The following is an 11,823-nucleotide window of genomic DNA, read 5'->3' on the forward strand; positions in this document are numbered from 1 at the left end:
TCAGAGGCGAAGCTGTGGCTGGCTATGGCCCCTCCGCTCTCGAAATGTTAATTTCATAACCCGAATCGTGCCCGACTAACTGTAGTTCCATTTATTTGCGTTCTATGTAAATTCCCTGAGCTCACGTACGGCCTTCGCCCACGCTGGGCGTGGCGCTTGTTAACGTTCTGCCTGCTCTGCCCCTGCACATGCCCCTCACCTGTGCTTCCTGCTCTGCTCAGCGGGCTGTGTTTTTATAAATATTTGAGAATTGTAATCAAGATCCAGTTGGTACTCAGCACAACCCACCATCCAGTGCCTCTTTCAAGTGGCGCAAATGTCGTGTTGATTCTTTTTTTTTTTTGTGGCGTTTTAATGCCCCAGCAAATGTGCACTTCAGAAACGAATTAAAATGGGAAATATCCCAAGCTGCAAAGGCTCTTTATGCAGAAAGATCCTGCATTTTAAGAAAGCTAGACAAAAACTAGGAAAGGCAAATCTATTCTTCTCCCATGGATAAATATTCCACTTTATAAACTTAATACGCATATGGAGCATTCACAGCTCCATCAGAATTTGCATTCTACTCACGGGTGGTCAGACCTCTTAGGCATTAAGCTGAATCAAACCAAAAGCCAAAACCAGAAATCCCAGGTATGTCCAACAAAGATAAACCTATAAGCACTCCATTACTGGGAACATTAAGTGGATTTACGAGCCCGAAAAGACAGCTGAGCGGCCTTAGAGGCGGCATCGGAAAAGAAACTCGTTTTAGTTTGAGCCACTCCTCCGACTTGGCCGTTGGCCATCTGGGCTTCGACCAATACAGAATTGGCCCACCACATTACTTAGTCGCAGGCCCAGTCTGGCCAGCGAGCGCTTGGAAATGACAAAGGTCGTAATTAAGAGGAACACACTGTACCACAGCACGGATGTTTTTAAAACCCCTCTACACCATAATTAATTTGGGACATTGAAACATGTCAGCGACATTGCTGGCGGTTCTGTTGATGTTTGCTGTGTTCATTAGTTCAGGTAGAGTCCACTCCGGGAACTGCCGACGAATGACAGCGATGATGAAGTTGACTACTGAATTTATTGTCGGTTGGAGCACCACTCTATCCCTTCCCATCAGATCTGGCCAGCAATGAAGGTGGTTCCATATTTTTGTAGGTTGAAATGTTCCATTCTTGAGCTAGTTGTCATCTACCTTCGGCCAATGCATCCGTATCGTATGGAATGAGATGCCTTTTATATTTTCAATCATGCAGCATCTTGGGGTGATGTTGTTACTACAACAGCTTCACGCATGCATACAAATAATCATAATGGGATAGCAGATTACGCTTAAAATCCGAGGATTGCGGATAAGAAAGCTATTTCAACACAATCTTTCGCCTTTGTAGAATATTTTGATCGAATAGTTTGTTGCTGAAATAGTTCATATTTTATTCTTTTAAGGAATACAAAAATGTTAGACCAAGTGAAATGAGGCTCTAGAAGACTATTTTGAACTTTAAAAGTACAAATATTCTACCAAAATGTGATTTAGTAAATTGTATCCATACAAAAGCGTTGTGATATTGTGCAGCTTTCGTTGGTAAATAGGCAATTGGTAAAACAAAACATATGTATTTCTTTGTAGTCCGAAATTTACATTTGACTCGACCAAATTCTTGGTGTTGAGTTGATCAATCCTTAGCAGTTTTCTGAACCACCAAGGCCTGCACAGAGGTGAATTTCACCACGGCGATTTCGTTATATTATGAACTAATCTTAAGTTGCAATTCCTTACTTTTCTCTTTATTTAATTTCCAGTTTAATATTATTATATATTTGACTAATCTTGCAAAAGCAATTTCTCGAGAAAACGGCCCCTAATTAGAGTTATTTTTGGTATTTATTTAGTCCAGACTTAGCATACAATGTCTCTCAAAAGTATGCAATGAAATTGATTTATGTTACAAAATAAAACTTCCTTTTTTTACAGTCATGTAAAAAATATTAAGGACACTTCATGCTTCAGTATATTATACTGTTTTCAGGAGCTTATGTTTTATTGAGTTATAATTAATTTTAACGGAAAACGACAATGTATCGTCTATTTTCCAGGACGAAAATCCATTATTGGGGACGCTTTTATGTTTTTCGCGATGCTCGTTCGTCCTATCCATAATCTCTCAATTTTTCTTATGGATATTTTTATAGCTTCATATAGTTGTAGAGCATTTTGTGAAGCTTGCCCAAGTTTCGTTAATGTTTCTCACGAAAATGCTTGCAGCGCTCTACATTGGCAGGTAGACAAAACACAGAGACGCAAGACTGCTGCAACGTATCCACAGATGGCGGCATGCTCGCGCAAAACAAGACAGTGCAGCCCTAAGCAACTACGAGTCGCTCGAGTCTGGCAACCCCAGGGACAGCTCCAGAGCGCGCAATACCTTTTGTAATTCAAATTTATACATATGGAGCTATAATAATTTCCGAAGGAGCATACATTAAGGAAGATCGCTAAATAGTAAATTAAATCGGCGATTTCAGGTTCAAAATATTGCTTGTTACAATATCGCAAAATCCGTAACGTTAATTCACAAGAGCATGCCTTATGCCGTCCAGCTTCTGTCAGAAAGACTTCGAGTATTCCATATCACACAGTATTCTACAGTGTGGGTCGATACCCGATATCTTTATTATATGTTGGTCTATTGTTAATTTCGATCCCTTTTTAATTCGATATAATTTAACAGTGCTGTTCAGTTTTTAATATATATATATATCTTAGATCCAGTCAGTTTTCGATATCATTATAAAGTATTACCCGATTTTCGATTCCAGTTAACATCGTTATTCAATATAGTTAAGATACATATTAGTCGATAAATAGACTTATCGATATTCAATATTCATTACCAGTATGAGTCGACATTCTATATCTCCCTTTATGTTTCCTGGTTTTAATTGATATTGAATAATATTCCCAGTGTAAATCAATATTATTTAACAGAATTTATTAACAATATCGACATCTTTTCCCTGTATTCATATCGCCTTTAATTGGTTTTCATTGCTAATGTTTCATGTTGCTAATGTAAACCAAAAACGACAGAGTGACTTTGTCCAAGACTTTAAAACATTTGTAAACATTTAAAGGAATACAATCTCTTATGTTCCTGAAGATTTATCCTTTCCTTGATGCTATAGAATCAACATATTCCATGTACTCATGGTATATATGAACAAACAAGCATTTAATCATCAAATTTGAGAGGGATTCGTTCTTCCATTACTTTAAAATCCTTGATAGATTTCTTGCCCTCTCTTGCCCTACACTTGGAACACTTGGTTGTGGAGATAAGTCCAGCTGGGCATAGAAGTAAATAATATAGGAAGCGAAAGTACTCTCTTCTCAGAAGAATATACATATGTATATTTGAAACGATTGTTGCTTAAAGCTTTATTCATATCGGGAACTTATCTATCAGAAGACCGAAGCCATTAGCGCCACTGACACGCTCTCATTAGAGAATTATTTTTGAATTTAAAATGAAATCAGACCACTCCCACTCCCCAGGGAGCCAGAGGGTGCTATTAAAATGTGTATTTTATGGGTCCGGTCCGATTGTAACCTTAGTTAGCATCCATAAAATAAAAATAAAACACATTCTGAGTTGAGAAATAAAATTACACAAATTGCTTTGCTGATTGTATCTTATTCGTAAAATTTTGTGACTTAATTTGTCCCTCCGTAACTCAACGCAATTTAATTTTTGTGTACTCCTAATCGAGTAACCGTACAATGTTTCCCCTTCCTTCAAACTGGTTCTCCGAAATCGTTAATATTAATATGATTAATATTTATAGATAGATATGGGAGGAGAAATGTACTCTTTGCGCATTAACTGAAAATATTTTTGCCACTGAACTATTGAACACATGTGATTCTGACTCTGAAGTGCACTATTTAAATTTAAATTACATTTTAAATCTAGATCAATTCTAGAATGCATAACTAAACCGAGAGGAAGACATGCCAAAGTAAGAAAAAATATTTTAATTGACTTTTGGCTCAAAGTGTCTAGTGTGGTTGGGTGAATCGTTTCTACAGACACCCAAACCTAAGACACAAAGCATTTTGATTGCCGAAGTTGAAAGACAATGGCTGAAATGATACCCAAAATTTGAACATATCTTAAGAGATATCACTAATGGCTTCTACGACATTTTGCTTTCTTCGGAATTTTGTTCCCCCTGCGGCTGTGCTGTCTCCTCGTGCCTATGCCTGTATATGTGTGTGAGCCGCTCAAACTGTCCAAAGCCAAGTTACAACGGCCAATCGAGACGACAGCTCGGGATGTGGGGCGAGTATTTCAGTGCTTTAAATGGGCTCCATAAAAATGATTCAATTGGCGGCTGGGCTGGAATAAAAGCCGCCAACGGTTTTCGTTGTCGTTGGCGTCTCGAAACGAGTTTCCATATCTACTTTTGCTCTGACTTGCTGGACCGGGCCCGGGCTGTGCCGGACCGAGCCTTGCAGTTTCAATTTCTGGCTAAACGCCGACTTACATATAAGTATAATGCGTCTCCGATAAAGACGACGATGTCGATGCGAAATATTAAAATAAAACAAATTTATGATGCAATTAATGGCCGCGATAAATTTGTGCCTACGACATGTTGCGGTCCATAAAAACGTTGCAGAGCCGTCTCTGCCCAAGTCTGGGCTGGGTGCGGGACGGGCTGGAGCGGGAGCGGGAGCGGGTCTGGGCCGAGTCAGATTAACACATAATCAAGCTAACATGCGCGACATTTGCATATGGAATTGAATTAAATTTAATTCAAATTGAATACAGACTCACACTCTGCACATGGACAACACGACAGACACGACTTAAGATTTTAATTAATTCGAGTGATGAGTGCAGGAAAAGTTTTCCACAGAATTTCGAAAACGAACATTCTCAACTTGGCTCCAGGCGGGCGTTTCCTCCTGGCCCGCAGGCGACCCGACCCGCTCGAAAGGGGTAAAATTGTAATCCGAAACCGCAAGGCAGGGCCCGAGATGGCAAAAAGTTTTGTGGCAAGGCTCACACATACACACTGACTCACAGAGAGGCGGATACCAGATACCAGATACCAGATACCAGAGAGACAGCCGACAGACAGACAGACAGACAGAGGCCATGGAGAGGGAAAGAGGCAGCAGTGACAGAAAGTTAAGTTTGAGTTTCAGTGTGTGGTGCAAGTTTTCGGTTTGTGGCCATAAATTATCACAGACAAAGTCATTCGTTCCATTTCGAGTGAAACGCTCAGAGTACAAGTCAGAGTCAGAGTCAGAGTCAGAGTTGGCAGAGCCGCAGACAGTGACTGAGAGCCGTGGAGTGGGGAGCGCGAAGGGGCCTGGACTGGGCTTAGGCGTATGGCTGGTGTGGTCTTGGTCCCGTTCTCGTTCTCAGTCTCAGTCTTGTATCTTCGGAATCACCATTCCATTTTAAATTAAAACCGAAACCGAACGCGTGGAGGCGCAGAGTCAGGCCTGAAAGCAAAGACAGCCACAGCCAGAGAGCTCTCGTTCGACACAATATGAACGGGGAAACGGGGGAAACCGAATACAAAAGACCCAAGCTGCTATTAAGAGGAAGAAGACAAAGACCAAAAGCAAGATGGCCCATAAAGGGGCTACAAATAAGATAAATTGCTTCTTTGGGATCACACGCACAGGTAGAGCTGCAGAGCTCGGGTTTAGATACATAAAAATATGCACATGATGGCCGATATCCGAGGCTCAAGGCGTTGTCCAAAAAACTCGGGGGACTGCGACTGCTGTCTCCAATTGCAATGGATTCAACGATTCTGCTTTTCGAGGGCCGAGTAATCTGAGGAGCTCCCACATATCAAAGCTGAAAACAGTCGGATGGGCTGTGGTGTCACGCAATCTCTCTTTCGGATCTCTGTCGGGTAGCGGAGTTCCCGTTCTATCGGTGTATGGTATCCATTATGCATGCATATCGATTAATCGGGCTGAGGTGTCCCCCGATAGGGACATACGCTGGAACTGGCTAATAGCTGGCGGCATCTCGATCGATGTATCATTGTATCTTCCACAAAACTCATCTGCATATCCAAACGATCAGATTCACTTAAGAGCCTAAGAGAACAGGCAGGTGGTTGAATAACAGATAGGAGCCTGGACGGTTTGATGAAGCTTTTAATAATATTATTGCAGTTGCTTCTTAGATTAAACAAACCAAAACGTATAAAGAACTAAGAACTATTGGGAAGCAATTACTATCGTTGCATTGATTTGTTGGTTTGGGAACTTTCTCCCGGGGGACACGCGTCAGTTATGAGTTCCAAGGCCAATTGAGTATGTAAAATCATTTTCCCAAGTACATATGTATGTATTGCATGTATTGCATGTGAATGTATCTGTGCGAGAGCGTGCGAGAGAGTTCGTTTTATGAACTGTTTACTGTCGTTAAAGTCAGTTTAATGTGCAGTCCACAGTCATAACTGTCGCCGGAGATGGCGATGGGCTAGCGGAAATTGCTGGAGGTGCTGAGAGATATTCGGTGGTGCACAGAAGCTGCGCCAGGATCAAATTCGAGAGGTTTTTCTCGGATGGGAGACAGTTTATTGTCTGTTTACACTCATAAATGTTGCTCAATTGCAGGCCAGAATCGAGACGCAGTACGATGTACTCTCTACTGTGGATGCGATGTATGTCGTCTGTACGTACAAATGAAATTCCCAAATGAAAAGTGCCCACGGTCGGGCAATTAAAATTATAACCGGGGACGGGTCAGGGGCCAGCCAGTCAGACCGAGAGCCAACTGCCATGTTTGTGTGGAGGACAACACAATGGCCGTGTCGTGGCTGCTGCCTCGTTGTCATCCTCGCTCACCGCATTTTACGACTTTCCTTAATCTGACAGATACGTCACGGCCGCTCTTCCCAGGTATCTGTATGTATGTAGGCCCCTGTCGCCGTGTTCCATGTCTCCGCTGGTGTGAGACAGTTGCCCATGAGAAGACACACCCGTAGGACCAGGGCACAGTAATGGAATGCGTTATTAAATATGATTGTATTGGGTGAAAGTCGAGAGAAATTCGCGTCGACATCTGTTCAAGTGGCTGCGAAATGCAGAAGCAAGGAGCGGAGCAGGAGTAGGAGGAGGAGGAGCAAGGGCGGCTGCCCTCAAAGGGATAAAGAATTATGAAAACGGTTAGTTGGCACAACAAGAGCAGCCATCGATAAGGCCTTCTCGACGATTAGATGGAGTGGAAAAACATTTTCCCAGAACACAAACTGTAGAGCCTCGTAAATTGTCGCAGATCAAAACAATTGGCCACCGTACGGGTCGCCCTCTCGACGTCGATGTCGATGCCGGTGTCGGAGTAGGTGCACGCCATAATGTTTATTAGTTGGCAAATTGTGTGCCCGAGAGCCTCCAACTCCGCCAAGATGGCGATATCCATGCCCGTAGTCGAGGCAATTTTCAGCTTGGCAATATTATGCAATATAAATCAGCAAATGGCATCGCCACACACACAAAAACACACACAAATATGGTGGAGAATGGCGAGGGTGGTTCTGGTGGCTGCCACTACAACAGAACACAGAACACAGAACACCCAGCACCCAGAGGGTGGGATAAGCCTAGGTGAGCAGGATGCGACGACGGTGCGGAGGACGGGGCAACAGGCCGACATCGTAGCCAACTTTAATTCGAAATGATAACAGAAGTTCCGAAAATGTAACAAGCAACCGTGAAAGCAGAAGGAACACTGCCAATCCCTGCCCCGCCGCCACAGTGGGCGCGAAGTATTATTCAACAGAAACATTCACATAAAATACAGATACGTAAAATGTTTTCAAAACTATGATAAAGTACATGCAAAATAAAATATTTTTGTGTTTTAATCTTACTCTATTATTAAGTAAATAATATTTAAATAAATCCAACTCTGGTCTTTTCAGCCCACTGTGCACAGCCAACAAGGATGGCTGTGCTGTACCTGAAACCAATTCGGTCTCTCTTCCCGACTACCAACATTCCATATAAATTAGTCTCGTGGGTGCAATTTTATTAAATCAACAAAAATTTGCAATGTTGGCAACGTGTTTTAGCTTCAGTTTCAGCTCCTGCCTATGCTGTGGCTTCTGTTCTGTTCGGGTCGGAGAGCGAGGGAGCCCTAAGTAGCCGTAGTGAAAGTGCCATGCATGGGGTTGCTGGGCGGTCTATCTGTATCTATGCATATCTGTATTTGTATCTGTATCTCTGCCCTGTTTGTGTGTGGCAACGGTGGTGGTTTCTCATATTAAAAAGATTGTGTTTCATTTGAATGCGGTGCGCATTTGTCGGTTGGTTTCTCGGTGGATTATTATAATATATTGAAGATCGCTTAGTTGAAATTTAGTGTTAATGTCAATGGGGTCGTACAGGAAAACAGCGCCATGATGGCCTCCCTTTTGCTTGTGTTTGCCTGCAATTGTTGGCATTTGGATCAGGTTTCATCACATCCCCAAACTATTAGGTAGTCAAAAACCCTCTGCCAATCCATTCGCCATTTTTTCTCGCTCCCTGCCTACCATTTTCAATAAGTGCAATTACAAACTCACTTTTCAGTTCCCCCTGCCGCCATCGGGGAGTATCTATTGAATGGCAAAAATTGTGATAAATGCTCGCCGAGGGCTTTAAAATTGGGCGCGTAGAGAGGAAAAACTCATTCTTCTTTGTTAATAAATTATGATGTAGCAGCACGGCGGGATGTGCAATTTTGCAACAACAAAATAAAAGTGGAAAGACAAGAAAAACAACAACAGCAACGACAGCGGAGAAAGTGTACACATTAAGGCCTACACGTTACACGGTGGAGATGGAGATGGAGTCTGTGACGGGCCAATCTATTCCGGAGTCGCCTGAAAAAGTGCCAGGGGATAAAGTCAACCTGTGCATTCGCAATGAGCTGCGAGCTGGGGGGGGGAGACACCCGGGCCCGACGCATCATCCCAGTCACACCAGAGCAGAGGATTCACCGGCTGCCAATTTCCGGGCACGGGACCGGGGACTGGGATTGCGATTTCGATTGGGAATGGGAATGGGAATGGGAATGGACTGGGGCACCCTTTTTGCAAACACACTGCTTCTGGTTCAGGTGGGAGTGGGACTCGGACTGGGCGGAGGGGGACTGTCGCTGTTTGCACTTGTTTGAAAAAAACTCCCTTTGGTCCGCCATTAATGTGGGCTTTGGCCCGGTTCGAGGGTGCCATCGAACAGGGTGTTTTATGCCTTGTTTTATTTATGCAAAATTATGTTTCAATTAAACGAAACGCGCACTGTAATTGGCCGCCATTTTGCCCGGGTTCAGCCAGGACCCAGCCAGGAACAGGGTTCGCGGCTGGCAACATCTGCGATGGGCTGTAATTAGGCCTCGCATATGCCGCGGCACCAACAGCATCCGCATCAGCCCCAGTCGCAATGCTGAATCAGAATTTAAAGTAGGATCATCGCTTGGCGTTTGTGGCTTTGTTTGCCCTGTCAAAATATTGTAATTCTCTTTTGGCCAGGGCTCAACCCGCGAACGAATTTGAATGCCATAAATTGCCAGAGTTTATGTGCGATTTGGCATTAGAATTACACGGCCGACTAGCGTTGATCCGCGGGGTCGCGGCACTGAGAAGTGGTGGGTATGCGAGTATATGGTATATGTATTCGTGCAATATGAATAAAACATATGGCGGGAAACGTTGTTCCAACGCCTCCAAATGTTGGCATCACGCTGGATTGGTGAGAACCATCCAGTTGCCGGAAACTCCTCAAGCAATTAACGAAAGAACAAAATATAATTGAAGATAAATGGAAAATAAATATAAGAGTTGTAAAGCAAAAAAAGAATGAAACAGATTCGAATGCATTTAAAATTCGTTTGATGATGGAAAAATCTTCATTAATACAAAAATTATTCGCTTGCTATATTCAGCCTGATTGAAGACTTTTCCTTCTAGGGCAGTGCATGGATAGAATGTATTTTGAGATTGTTTTTGCACAGCTTATGACATAAAATATTTCAAATGTTGCCTTATCGCGTCGTTGATCGCCTTTGGGACAGTTTAACCGACACAAAAACTTTTCTAATAACAGCATCCAAATGTGAACTTATGCCCAGCTCGTCTCGGCCCGCTTCCATGCAGCTCTGCGTGCTCGTCCTACGTGCTCTGCATTGTGAGCAGAGACATCCGCCGTGAACCCAAGCCCGAACTTGTGCCCATACCTTACACTCGCTCCTACTCTCGCTCCAAGTGCCGTGCCCATTCCCCCCACATCAATGGGACAATCTTTGGAACGCCATTTTGACGTTTTCGAAAGTTTCTTTTATTGCATACATGAGCCTGCTTCGGGTGCTTGGGCTTCCGTTTCCGCTGCCTTTGACATTGCCGAGGACTCAGCTCGTTGACGCAGCCATTACGCCGTCGTTGCTCCAAACAGGACAAGGACATCGTTTGGCTCCGTCCCCCTCCTCTTCCCACTTCCTCTTGGAAGTCCGCCCCAAACTCCTCCGCTCCTTGGTGCACATGTGTGTGTGCCATAAATGCCGTCGTTATGTGTGCGCTTATTATCATAATCCGTTGAGTTGTTGCCGCATTAATTAAATTTAATTAAAGGCGTTTTGCAACAGTTCAGGCCAGTACGTGGCCACGCTGCAAATTGCATAACTACATCTCCAGCCAAAGCGAAAGCAGAGCCATCCTACACTCCCCCCACAACCAGGCCACACGACAAGCCCTAACCGCAGTCATCCTTTGGTCGAGCCATGAAATCAATTTCCATAAAACGGCACTCGTTAATTAATATTTGTGGCATCGGCATTAGCAAACGAGAATTTATGCCCCCGAAGGAACTCTATTCGATCAAGACAATGTGAACGGAAATCTAAGTGAAACATACGGTTTGATATATGAGAGCGGTAAGGATTAATTATGTGTCCACTGTGCAAGTGCAGATAAATTACTGTGCACTAATTTCAGAGGGAAAATGATAATGATAATGATAATGATAAATTCTCATCTTTGAATTTGAATTCTGCTTAGGTTTCCCCAGGGAATTAGGCCCATATATTCCCTATATTTCCCGAGCATCGCTGGAGCAATGTGTGCAGTCATAACCCCACGATATGAGTCACATTTTCTCATTGCAGATTAAATTGCAGCACAGCACCCAGTGCGCAATTATTTGGAAGGCATTTCTTTAGGTTTTATTTGTATTTATTTATTAATGCTTCACTTCAGTTGCTGGCTTATGCTTAAATCATTTTTTTGTTATATTTTTTTGGGGGCTTTCTTCAGTGAATGAGTGAATCATGAATCAATATTTCACTCAGCCCCTTGGCGCCGGCCAACACTCTGCGAACGCTGGGAATTGTGGCCTCCATAGATGAGTTTTAGTGTTTTATTTTAAGTGTTGGGTTAATCCACTTTCTTATTGTAAATAGTAGTTATGCATTATTATGTACAAGTACAATGGCAAATATTGGGGCACCCCTTTGCGGTCTAATACTAGGATATTTATAAAGTTCGAATATAATTCAGTTACGTATATTCCGGCTCCTGTCTCCATCTGTGAGGCTGGGTGAGTAAACTTTGTTGGTTAGTACTATAAAGTCATCGACTTGGTTGCTACGTATATATGTTCTTTAGGTATTAGACTAGTGTTTAGTTTGATTTAGTTTCGAGTTTTGGGACCTTGGCAAGTGGGTCGCCTTATGGATGGGTTGTTCTTGTTGCAGTTGTTTCCCAGTCGATGGGTGAGCGCGCTGGGCGAGGTGGAGGTGAGTGAAACAAAGGTGG

This window comes from Drosophila guanche, unplaced genomic scaffold, assembly GCF_900245975.1.
Source record: "Drosophila guanche unplaced genomic scaffold, DGUA_6, whole genome shotgun sequence".
Classification (NCBI taxonomy): Eukaryota; Metazoa; Arthropoda; class Insecta; order Diptera; family Drosophilidae; genus Drosophila; species Drosophila guanche.